The sequence below is a fragment of the Lepidochelys olivacea genome (assembly GCF_965140295.1).
Source record: "Lepidochelys olivacea isolate rLepOli2 genome assembly, chromosome: 1".
Lineage (NCBI taxonomy): Eukaryota > Metazoa > Chordata > Testudines > Cheloniidae > Lepidochelys > Lepidochelys olivacea.
The window spans coordinates 272383993-272396822 of NC_140411.1; the positions used below are offsets into that span (position 1 = coordinate 272383993).

At 43.9% G+C, this 12830-nt stretch overlaps 1 long non-coding RNA gene across 1 annotated transcript in view; it reads left to right on the plus strand.

Moving 5' to 3' along the window:
- Window positions 1–10426, plus strand: part of LOC311514994 — a 47494-nt gene extending 37068 nt beyond the window's left edge. The window contains exon 3 of the long non-coding RNA XR_014710018.1: window positions 10186–10426. This is a non-coding gene — a long non-coding RNA (uncharacterized lncRNA). The remainder of the gene's footprint in view (window positions 1–10185) is intronic.
- Window positions 10427–12830: the final 2404 nt, after the last annotated feature.

Below are 12830 nucleotides of genomic sequence, written 5' to 3' on the forward strand. Positions count from 1 at the left end.
TTTTATTTGGATTTTCTCTTAATTTATTTTGCTTTGATTGCTTTTCATAGCGTAGCTGAGCCAAGCCAAACCCCTCTTCAGAAAACATCAGGTCAAAATAAGGATGAATAGGTCATATTCATAATGTATTCCTTGAAATTCCAATCAATCCGACATCTACATTATCTGGTAAGTCTGATCTGTCCTGTGTTTAAAAAAACAAAACTCCTCTGCTTCTGTTGATTCTCCATCAGGCAAGAAATCAAGACTCTAATCCTCCTCCTCATGCACTGAGAGGATATGGGGTGGCTGCAGCAAGCAAAATATTTCCTCTACTTTTACAATCTGAAGGAAATGCAATCTAGGATTTTTTCCCTCTTCCTCCAGAAAAACATGGGAAAATTATCCACCAACAGAACAACTGGCAAAACATAACCAGTGTATGTTCTGGCTGGAACTGGCTCTCCAAATTTCCACAGGGAAAGGAATAAACACAGTTTAGATGTGTGACAAAAGAAACCAGATTTTTGGTGAAGAAACCATCTGACAGAATTCATATTCAGAGAGGGATACAGGTGTAGGTTCCCCCAGAAGCACCAGAGCAGCGATCAGTGCAGGAGAAAGGAGGTAGAAAACAATGGTGGCTTTACACTGCATTTCTGCCCCTTGATCTGGAGGGATACTGTGGGCTGAGCCAGCCCCAGTGTAAGTAGGGTAACCCAAAGACTGCTTTAAAATGTATTGCAGCGGACAGTGGCCTGCCAAGGGACTTCACTACTGGCCTGGATGGCGAGCGCATCAGGCCATAGGATATTACAGTTAATAAATACTATATTTGAAAATGTAGCAGTTAAAGGTTGATTTTAAGTAACTATTCTCTGTAAATGTTTCTATGGTCTACAAAAATGGGGTTGTTTAAAAAATTTGGCACTTCTACCTTCCATCCAAGGATCTGAAATCCCTTTATAACCTTCAATGAAAGAAGCTTCACCATGTCTTTCTGAGATAGGTAGGTATCAGTCCCATTTTAGGGACAGGGAAATGTAGGCAGAGAGTGCTTGAGGCTTGCTGAGGCAGTCTGAGACTGGGCCCAGGAATAAAGCCCTGATCTGCTGACTCCCAGTCCAGTGCCTTAACTGGATTTTTTCCTTCTTACACTAGTTTTCTCTAACAAAAAAATGATGCTAAAATCATGTTGCATGTTAACACATTAGTGTAATAGATTACATCTGAATCTGTCAACCATATGGGTCTAGCACAAAGCCTGAATAGGCCCAGACTGTCACTTGAGATTTCACATACTTTTAAACAATCAAGCTATGGCCTTATTTAGTGCTAGGTTTAGTATTCCAATATCTTTGAAATCAACCTCATTTTAGGGAGGGCCAGGGAAAATACCTAGCCCTTGCACAGATGCACATGTAGGGCACAAGGAGCCTTCCTTCTCCTTCTCCTTCATACCACTGGTGCAAGGGATGGGTGTGATATGAGTGCCTGCACTCAGGGAACACTGAGATTGTTGTTCCCTTCTTGTACTCCTGGGCTCTAAATCACCAGAAAGGGGGCAGGGAAGAGGCAGAACACAGCCCACACTCTCTTCTCTTCAGTGGCCCACAGCACTGGTCAGGAGTGCTAATAAATTTGTTTAGTCTCTAAGGTGCCACAAGCACTCTTGTTCTTTTTGCGGATACAGACTAACATGGCTGTTACTCTAAAACCTTACATTTCAGTATATAGTATGTAGAGCAGTATAAACAAGTCGTTGTCTGTATGAAATTTTAGCTTGTACTGACTTCGCTAGTGCTTTTTATGTAGCCTGTTGTAAAACTAGGCAAATATCTAAATGAGTTGATGTAGCCCCTGGAAGACCTCTGCGTAGCCCCAGGGGTGCACATACCCCTGCTTGAGCACCACTGATGTAGAAGACACAGCAATCAAGCTCACATCCTCAGCCATCCCCTCCCCAAATGCCTGGGGAAACAGAAGGCACTTGCAGCACATTAAGGAGTTAACAAACTTGGGGTGGGGGCCAGTAAATTCCAAAGAAAGGGTCCCTCACAGAGACTGCCTGTAATGTGATGGGTACCCAGCACCTTGCCCCTACTTTCTGGTTTAGCCTATTCTTAGTCGCTAGCTAATCTTAATTTTCGGGTCTGATTGTGCTCCCTAATTAGGGTGAACACCCACCCTTTATTTTAAGGGACTGTCCCTTATTTTATTTGTCCCTTTGGGTGACCACCCACCCCTTATTTTAAGATGTATTCCATTGTATAAAATGGTACTTATCGGTTTTAAAACATTTTGTTGTATACTTGAAGGCAGTAGAAATATACACTTGAGGGAAAAATACAGGATATGCTAAAGGAAATGGTGTTTCCCTAGAGTGTCCCTTAAATAAAGAGTTGTCCCTTATTTTTCACAGGGTTTTCCCTTATTTACAGCCAACAACAGAAATCACCCTATCCCTTATGGGGGTGGTGTGGAGTCACACTGCACCCAGGGGATCTCAGAGAGATTGGGCCTCACGTGTGCCCATCCTCAAGTTCCCCAGCATGCAGACTGCACCATCATTTATTAATGCATAAACTCCACGAAAGCTTATGGGCTCATAAATTTGTTAGTCTCTAAAGTGCCACAAGTACTCCTGTTCTTTTTACTGAAATGTAAGTACAATATTTATATTCCAATTGATTTGTTTGTTTATAATTCTATGGTAAAAATGAGAAAGTATGCAATTTTTCAGTAATAATGTGCTGGGACACTTTTCTTATGTCTGATTTTGTAAGCAAATAGTTTTAAAGTGACGTGTAATTTGGGGGTACGCAAGATAAATCGGACTCCTGAAAGGGGTATAGTAGTCTGGAAAACTTGAGAGCCACTGTTCTACATAGCAGTCATTAGGGGTCTTGTTTTCAATAGATCTCTTTAGTGGGATGGGCAGTCCTTTGTGTACTACTCTGGAAAATTAAAGACCAGATTCACTGGTTTAAGCCAGGTTAATAGCTGCTTTGCATCATCACAGTAGTACAAAGTGGCTGGAGTTTATCAGTGAATCTAACCCTGGTTGCACAAAGTCAGTAGAGCCTGGCTGCATCTCTCTCTTACTCTAAAAAAAAATCTAAAGAAATAAATATAACATGAATGTTTATGGGGGTGAGCAGAGGGTGATGACGGACAATCTAACAGCTGTTTAGTGGACTATGTGAAATGAATTCATGATCCCAATCTGGTTTCTAGTGGACACACAGTAACTACTACAATCTGGCAACTGGAGCTGGGTGAGAAACGTTTTTCCCATCCCATTAATATTTTAAGAACATAAGAATGGCCATACTGGGCCAGCCTGTCTAGCCCAGTATCCTGTCTTCTGACAGTGGCCAATGCCAGGTACTTCAGAGGGAAAGAGCAGAACAGATAATCATCAAGTGATCTATCCCCTGTCGTCCACTCCCAACTTCTGGCAAACAGAGGCTAGGGATACCATCCCTTCCCATCCTGGCTAATAGCCATTGATGGATCTATCCTCCATGGACATATGTAATTCTTTTTTGAACCCTGTTATAGTCTTGGCCCTCACAACATCCTCTGGCAAGGAGTGCCACAGGTTGATTGTGCGTTATGTAAAGAAATACTTCATTTTGTTTATTTTAAACCTGCTGCCTATTAATTTCATTTGGTGACCCCTAGTTCTTGTGTTATGAGAGGGAGTAAATAACACTTCCTTATTTGCTTTCTCTACACCGGTCATGATTTTATAGACTTTAATAATAGCCCCCCTTAGTCATCTCTTTTCCAAGTTGAAAAGTCCTGGTCTTTTTAAATCTCCCCTCTTACGGAAGCTGTTCCATACCCCTAATCAATTTTGTTGCCTTTTTCTGTACATTTTCCAATTACAGTATATCTTTTTTGAGATGGGGCGACCAGATCTGCACACAGTATTCAAGAAGTGGGTGTACCATGGATTTATATAGAGGCAATATGTCTTCCTATCTATCCCTTTCTTAATTATTCCCAACATTCTGTTAGCTTTTTTGGCTGCTGTTGCACATTGAGTAGATGTTTTCAGAGAACTATCCGCAATGACTCCAAGATCTCTTTCTTGAGTGGTAACAGCTAATTTAGACTCCATCATTTTATATATAGAGTTGGGATTATGTTTTCCAATGTGCATTACTTTGCATTTATCAACATTGAGTTTCATCTGCCATTCATTTTGTTGCCCCGTCACCCAATTTTGTGAGATCCCTTTGTAACTCTTCACAGTCTGCTTTGGACTTAACTATATTTAGTAGTTTTGTATCATCTGCAAATTTTGCCACCTCACTGTTTACCTCTTTTTCCAGATCATTTATAAATCTGTCAAACTGTACTGGTCAGAGTACTGACCCCTGGGGGACACCACTATTTACCTCTCTCCATTCTGAAAACTGACCATTATTCCTACCCTTTGCTTCCTATCTTTTAACCAGTTACTGATCTATGAGAGGACCTTCCCTCTTATCCCATGCCATCTTAATTTGCTTAAGAGCCTTTGGTGAGGGACCTTGTCAAAGGTTTTCTGAAAATCTAAGTACACTATATCCACTGGATCACCCTTGTCCACATGCTTGTTGACCCTCTCAAAGAATTCTAGCCGATTGGTGAGGCATGATTTCCCTTTGCAAAAACTATGTTGACTCTTTCCCAAGCAATTGAGTTCATCTATGTGTCTGGTAATTCTGTTCTTTACTATAGTTTCAACCAATTTGCCTGGTACTGCAACTAGGCTTACTGGGCTGTAATTTCCGGGCTCACCTCTGGAGCCTCTTTTAAAAATTGGCATAACATCAGTTATCCTCCAGTCAGAAGGTACAGAAGCTGATTTAAATGATAGGTTACATACCACAGTTAATAGTTCTGCATTTCACATTTTAATTCCTTCAGAAGTTTTGGGTGAATACCATCTGGTCCTGGTGACTGATTACTGTTTAATTTATCAATTTGTTCCAAAACCACCTCTACTGAAACCTCAATCTGGGACAGTTCCTCAGATTTGTCACTTAAAAAGAATGGCTCAGTTTGGGGAATCTCCATCACATCCTCAGCCATGAAGACTGATGCAAATAATTCATTTATTTTTTCAGCAATGGTTTATCCTCCTGGAGTGCTTCTCAAGAGTTTGGTTGTTTTCCACCCAGATTGAACTGAGACCTTTTGAAATAATTTGAGAGCCAATTGCCTGGTGATTAGGCTACTCACCTGAGTTCAAGTTTCTGCTCTAAATCCAGCAGAGCAGGGTCTCCCACATTCCAGCAGAGCAGGGTCTCCCACATCCCAGATGAGTGCATTAACCACATGATTTTGGGCTCTTCTGGGCTTTTGGTCTCTATCTCTGGTTTTGACCACAGATTCTGTTCTGAAACTGAGAAACCTTTCCTGATGAGTTTTCTCAAACCCTTGGTACGTTCCCATTAACAGTTTTGGTTTCAACAAATCAACATTTTCTGACAAAATTTCAATGTTTCAATGAATCTGACATTTTCTGTTGAAAAATTCCAAACCAGCTCTACAGGCAACCTTCTTGTCAGCCTCATCTCAAAAATGAGATGCCCCGTGAGCGGGGCTGAGGTGGGGCACATGGTCTCTGTTTAAACAGACAAATTCAGTTTCTGGTGCTGTCAACCCAACACTTTTCATCATTATTAAAGGTGTTTTAGTTTTCTTAAATCAGTTACACACTAAAAAAATACACAATTAACTTTAGGTCTTAAAGTAAACATATATAAAGTATGCAGTAGAAATCCTGACCACATTTTTGCTCTGTTACACTTGTAAAATCCCATGACTTGTAAAAGCAGGATTTGCCCACTGTATGTTAGTTATGTATAATAAATAATCTGATTAATGAAAACACATTTTCCCATTTTACATCTTTAGAAAATTTCAGATATAGGGCAGAATATTCACAATTCAGCAGAATAGTCACAGGTTCACCTTTAAAATGTGCCCTCAGAGCACGTTGGAGTTGAAGCAGACAGGATCTTGATTTACAGTTTCATCTTAAAGAAGTTATTTCCTGGCAATCTTTCCCTGTGCACCCTATACTTCCATACATGGAAATGCTGTTAGCATAAGTCCAGACTCCCTCATGAAGGATTAGAGTCCTCTTTATCACAAAAAGAAAAGGAGTACTTGTGGCACCTTAGAGACTAACAAATTTAGTCTCTAAGGTGCCACAAGTACTCCTTTTCTTTTTGTGAATACAGACTAACACGGCTGCTACTCTGAAACCTCTCTTTATCTCAGGAGGTCAGCACTACTTCTTAACGAGAATCCTCATTGAATGTTCAATTATTCAGGTGTTCATCTAGATGATGAAATTAGTTTTTATGCTGAGAATACTCTGCAGTACCTTCTCTCAGTGAACAGATTAATGGTAGGGCACTAAAAGGAAGATTATACACTGAAATAAATTAAGTTAAATGACTGTTCGATATTTGTGCATAACGCTATTTGCATGTGTAGTGCTTTACAGAGAGAATCAAGAGATGGGTTACAATTTCAAAAGCACCTCTATGATTTAGGACCCTAAATCCAATGGGATTTACAATCCTAAATCATGGAGGTGCTTTTGAAAGTTTTACTTATGACCCTCTACCCTGAAGAGTTTGTAAGACTGGGCCTCTACATTGCAAATTCCTATTCACATAACTGGTCCCTAATTCAATGTGATGACTTGTGTAAATAATTTATGACCTATGTTAGATCGAACAACACAGAGTTCACATCAGGCAACAGGGGAGGGATGTTCACAAAAGCGAGGTTATGAGGTTTTTTATGACAAAGGTATTGCATTAGCTGTCTTTTGGTGTGGTATTAGTTTCAATATCCTCAGGTTGGTATTGTAACCATATGAAAGTGCTAGCAGATACTTTCAGGCAGCATACTGTTTCCTGGGGAGAACTAAATGGGAAGGGACACCTCCTGGGAAATGTCTGAGAAGCCATGAGGCTGCAGAAGCCACAATAAAGCTGGAGTTTGTTAATTAACCTTGTGTCAGGGTGAGATCTCATATGGCAGATGATCCAGACAGAACAAAGGGGTGTGGGTTACTGGTGGAGATATGGTGGAAGCTACTCTTGTTATAATCCTTCTTGCTGCATCACAGATGTGAAGTATTCACACATGAACATGTATAAATGAGCTGGAACAATTCACCCTGTAACAAAGGGCAACTGACTAGCCCCAGGGTTACAAAATGGACAGGGTCCAGGACACGCTGATACTCTTGCACGCCTAACTTTAGTAGTGTTGTATACCACCATAGTGACCTATACAATCCAGCTGGACAGTGACAGAACTTCTTATTAAGAAGGTGCAGATAGAGTTTGATCAGAGGGAAGCCAAGTTTCTAGCTCTGAAATGCTTTAATTATCTGGAAATTACTACAAATTTTTTTTAAATAGTTGCATGGAGATGCTACTGTGGCCTGTTGGACACATCCTGCCCTTCTTGAAACCAATGATTTGACCCAACTAAACAGGACTGGGCTTCTGGCACTGCTCTATTCAAGTTATTGCTGTGTCCATCACCACTGCTTTTTCTGTGAGATAAAAACTATTCACCTGTGAGCTGTTTGTAGTCCCCACACTCCTTGTTTTCGTTGTTGGAGTGAATTAAAACTACTGCCTTTTACACAATAAAGGACTATTTTTGCTCTCATTCACGTCAGTGTAAGGAAGAGCAGAATTTGTGCTTACCAGTGTCCCTTACCCACAAGACTTGGCTATCTGCTCAGAATCTTGTTTTTTAAAGTTCTTCACCTGTGTAGAAATGAATTCTGGTACAGAGCTGGGAAAATCACTTCAGTGGGCATGATGCTGTTTTGCTCTGGACTAGGGACTCGGGTTTTATTAATGGGGTGCAGATGAGAAACACACACAGTTCAGTTTTGATGCATATTATACATGGTGCTAAGCTGACCCTTGACATTTGCAGTATCCATATCATAGTCCTGTATCTTATGTCAGATCACATACACCACTTCAAAGACTTGTGGCTTTGCCTTATAATTAACTTTGAACAGCGCTGGTTGCAATTTTGGATCTGCATAGAGGATTCAACACTGGATTTGTGAGCTTTCTGTGTCATTTTTTCCTCCATGTCTCTCAGCAGTTATCTCATTGTATCATCTTGTTATTTCATGACAGTGATGCAATTAAGAGCCTTGTGACTGGCTTTGGAGGGGGAAGAAAAAAAAATCATACTCCTGTTTCTGAAACTTCTGACGGGCAATATGGAAACTCCCATGAATTCTGCTGCATTTGCTTCAGAATGTATTTATTGGTCTGCTGTTTTTAAGCTAGTATTTTATAATTCTCCATTAACACTTCAAAAATGTTACTGTTGCTTTAAGTTCTAAATTAGAATTGCTGAATGTTTCCTCACCCCCACTACGTGTCCCCCACTAGTCGAGATGAATCTTCATTTTCTTGATCTGCTATTCCTTCCCTCACACATTGGCAGACTAGTCCTTTCCTAGGGTAAGTGTTGAGTACTCCTGCTATGTAATGGAGGTGCCAGGAAGTATACAATGGGCAGCCTGCCAATATGTTATCCACCACTTATTCTCAGGGTGCCTGGCACCACAGCTAAAGCAGGGCAAGACTGTGATCAACAGTGTGCGTGAGAGTGGGGAAAGGGCACAAAAAGCCTGTCCCTCTCCTAGCAACCCTGCACAGGGACAGTGCCTGGAGCCCCTCCAAAAGACATGATGTTAGCAGCATGCTCAGCAGCATTGGCTTCTCCAAGGCTTTATCTTGACACCGAAATAGGTGGTGGTGCCTCCCAGACTTTAACCGAGAATTGTTTAACACAATATCCACTGCAGCCTTTTTTCCGAGTCAAGCCTGGGCACACATGCGGGAGGGAAGGACAAAGATAGGGGTGTGCCCATCCACTCCCTCCCTGCTCTTGCTGGCAGAGCTGGACCTAGGTGGGGAGTGAGCGTTTCACTCTTTGAAAGGGTGCAACAACAGTCATGCTCCCCTTGTGCACCTCAGAGCTCCGAGTGGGGCAGGGGAGACTTCTGTGCTTGCCTCAGACCTAGTGCCTCCAAATACTTCTGATGGGGTAATGAACGTCTATATAGCACCCCATTGAGTATCTGTGCTTTAAAAGCAAAATACCTTATAGTTGGTTGATAGTTGGCTAAATACTAGCCATGTTCAGTTTAAAATATATAAATCTGCTGTTTCATGGCACTTGTGAGTTACCCATATTCCATGTCTTCTTCTAGCATTCTTCATCCACTGTGCTATTTGGAGCTACAAATCTTAGAATTTTAAGATGCAGTTCTGGATGGAGGGAAATATCTCTCTAGATCTAGGAGTGAATTTTTTTTTTATCTACTCCAGTAACATATATGCCTTCTGGTCCATTTAAATTCTATGCCGAATTTATCTGGTATTTTCAAATATTGTCTCATTGATAGGAATGGACAAACCAGTTTATTTAGATAAAATAACCAGCCTACACCTTCCTCCAAAAGTTGAACTGAGCACAAATCTCTTTTGAAGAGTTTGAAAAGTGTTTCCCACCTCCTCATATATAACTGTTTTTCCTGATTTCGAGATGTAGGCTTGCAGCAGAAATACCTGAATTCTGCAACAAAGGTTATTCTTGTGGTGTTTCTGGCTAGGCTACAATCCAGGACAACTAGAAAACTTACATAAGATCCTGTTCTCAAGTTATTTCCAGCCTGGTTTTCAGACCAAGGAATGTCTGTTATATGGCCACATTTCTGGATGTTTATCTGAATCAAGGTCCTGGGTGTCTTGCTGTTTGGCCAATATAATTCATAGTCCTACTAATTACATGCTTTTCAGCATAACATCTGCCATTGCATGCATGCTCAATGTCCACGGCAAATTAGCCAGTCCAAAGAATGGTGCTGGTATCATTCTGGCCCCTCCTTTTTCCTTCCATAAGCCCTTTAGTCTTTGTTCAGCACAATCAGTCCGTGCTAGCACACTGTGGGTGTGTGACAAAGCAGAGTTGAGGCAGCAGTTCTAGCAGGAAATCACAGAGCTTGCTCTTCAATTTACTTACAGTAAATATAGGCGGAAGATTAATGTTGAGTAAGAGGTCAATGAGAGTAGTCAAAGATTTCAAATGTCTATCCCTTTTATCCCTCATGTTTGTTAACCTTGTTTTCTTTTAATCAAGGCTTCCATCAGCCTGTCTCCAGCTGGCTTGGTTCCAGAAGAACACCCAGTCCTAGCCTCTGAAAGGCATAATTTCCAGCCTCACAAACTTACATGCTACTTGATGGTACTTACATGCATTATGCCTTTGAAAAAAGTAAGTGGCACTGGAGCCACATGCCAGAAGCAGCCCCTGTTCACCCTTGAAAAGGTGTAAGACAGCAGAGTCCGGCCAGAGCACAGGAGTGTGGGGAAATGTTTGTTTTAAAGTGTATTAAAGAATTTTTTTAAAGGAAAACTGGGAAAGACTCATCCAGACTTTGCGAGCAGAGGCCAGTATAGGCCAGTATATTCAACTCTATTAACCTGGACACTGGAGAACAGAAAGCAGTGGACAGCTTTGGAAAGGTGGGCACAAAGAGGGGTATGTACGAGGTGCAGCAGCTTTATGACTTGAGTGCCCCTCTCTCCATAATCCTTCAGAAGTAGAGTGACCATATTTCCCTATACTGAATATAGGACACCTGGTAAAATTACTCATATTCAAGTGAGTTCAATGGCAATCAATCATACAAATGTTCAAATTAACATCAAGTTGACTGAGCCCCTTTTAAAAAGAAATACTATGTAGTTGGATTCTTTTTATTTACCTTCTTATATATCACACGGGGAGGGGTGACATCCCCCACACACATGGGGAGAGGTGACATATACACACACTCCCATACACCTCTCTCACACAGGGGGGTGACTGACCAACCCAATCCTCCCTGCCTGGCGCTCTCTGCCCTCCATGCCTGGCTGGGCCCTCGGAATGGACCCGCCTCTCCTGGTACCTGGGAATGGACCCACCTCTCCTGGTACCTGGCACCACATCTTCCCAAGGCAACACATGGGCAGGGGGCATGCAGGTTCACATGCCCCCCCCCCCCCCCCCGATTTCTGCCAGGGTTCACACCAGTATGTGGCCAGCAGCAGCCTTTCGGCACTGTGCAGGAGGGAAGGGACAGGTGGTGCTTCCAGTTGCAGGGGAGGAGGAGTGGGGAAGGGATGACCTGGCCCATGTCTTTGCAGAGCTTTTCTCTCTCGCTCTCTTGACTCCCCCCCAACCCATGTGGCTGAAAACGGCTTGTCCCTTCGTGCCTGCACAGTGTTGAACGGCAGCTGACACCTCCTGGCTGCTGCTGGCCACCAATATAACCCAGCTGCCTCCTGTCCCCTGGCTACAGCATAGGCAGGAAGAAGTTAAGCCCTAAGGATACATTGTGCTCTAGGGCCCAGGGAACCTCACTGCAGGAGCTTCAGCAAACCCAGCCAGAGAGGTGGCTCAGCAGAGGAGGGTGCCTAGGGGATGGAACAGTCCTGTCCCTCTGAAGGCAGGACCCAGGGCAAAGGGGGGGGGGGTGAGAGGTGAAGAAGTTGCTAAGTCCATGCCACAGTGTCTGCTGTGGAGCCTGTAGGTTCAGGGTGTGAACAGGCTGGAAATCACTTCCCCTCCCCACCCTCACCACTCCAGAACTTAGCTGAGGGGCAAGAGGTTTCCCCATGCCAGCGCTGTGAGGGGCTTTACATACACGCACATACAGGGCTCAGCTCCTCCTGGCCAGCGCCCCAGCCTGGAGGGTCTTGGGCTTTCCGAGGGCACCAGCTCAGCCAGTGGGGGAAGGAAGGAGCCTGGCGGCCAGGCTGTTGGTGAGCTGAGCGCTCCCACCAGGGGCTGGTTCTCCGCACAGCACTGGGAGTGGGACACACCCTGCCGGGGAGGGGGGGAGATAGAGGAGCAGTGGGGTTGAGGGGGTGAAGGGGCAAAGCAGGGAGAGGACAGCGAGCAGGGGAGCACATAAAGGGCCAATGGGTGGGCAGCAGAGGTGACTCGTAACTGGCTGCTGCCTGGCACCTGCCCACACTTCCCAGCCACCGCAGCTCACAGCCGGAAATGAGATGGGGGTGGGACCCTGCTGGCCGAAGGCTGGCACGCAGCGGGGGCTGTGCTGATGGACTGGCAGGTGGAGCGACTGGCCCTGCGAACTACATCTTCGCCCCACCACCAGCCTTGCACACCCACCCACATCGTCAGCCACTGGACCCGCCCTCCCACCCCAGGAGTGGGTGGGTGGGTGGCTGGTGAGCTGGTACCCAGCCAGCAGCAGGACCTGATGGGGGGTGAGACAGAAAATATGGGGCAATTTGCCCATTTTAAAGAAAAAGCCGGGACACCTGCAGGAGGGCTTAAATATGGGACTGTCCCTTTAAAAACGGGACGTCTGGACACCCTATTCAGAAGTCCCTGCACTCCATGCATGCAAAGATGGAGCTTTATAATGTGTGATGGAGTGTGCTGGGGGTAGAACCTGGCAGGGCTGAGGAAGCAGTCACACCAATTTGATGGTATCTGAGCCCAATGTATATCCAGGTGCCAGCTAAAATGCTACTCAAATGGACACTTACTCTCATTCTCCACCTGCAGGGAAGCTTGTGGGTGGGTGCCTGGAGAGTCATTGTGAGCCTAGTGCTAGAGACTGGCACAGTAATGCAGCTGCTTTTCCCTGCAGGGCCCTGGAATCCTTGGGGCTTGGAGGTTTTGCCCTTCCGCTTCTCCAAGGGGAACCTGGTGGTATTTCCTGGCCCCTTCCTTGGGATTTGCTGTAAGATGATAGGATGCTCTGA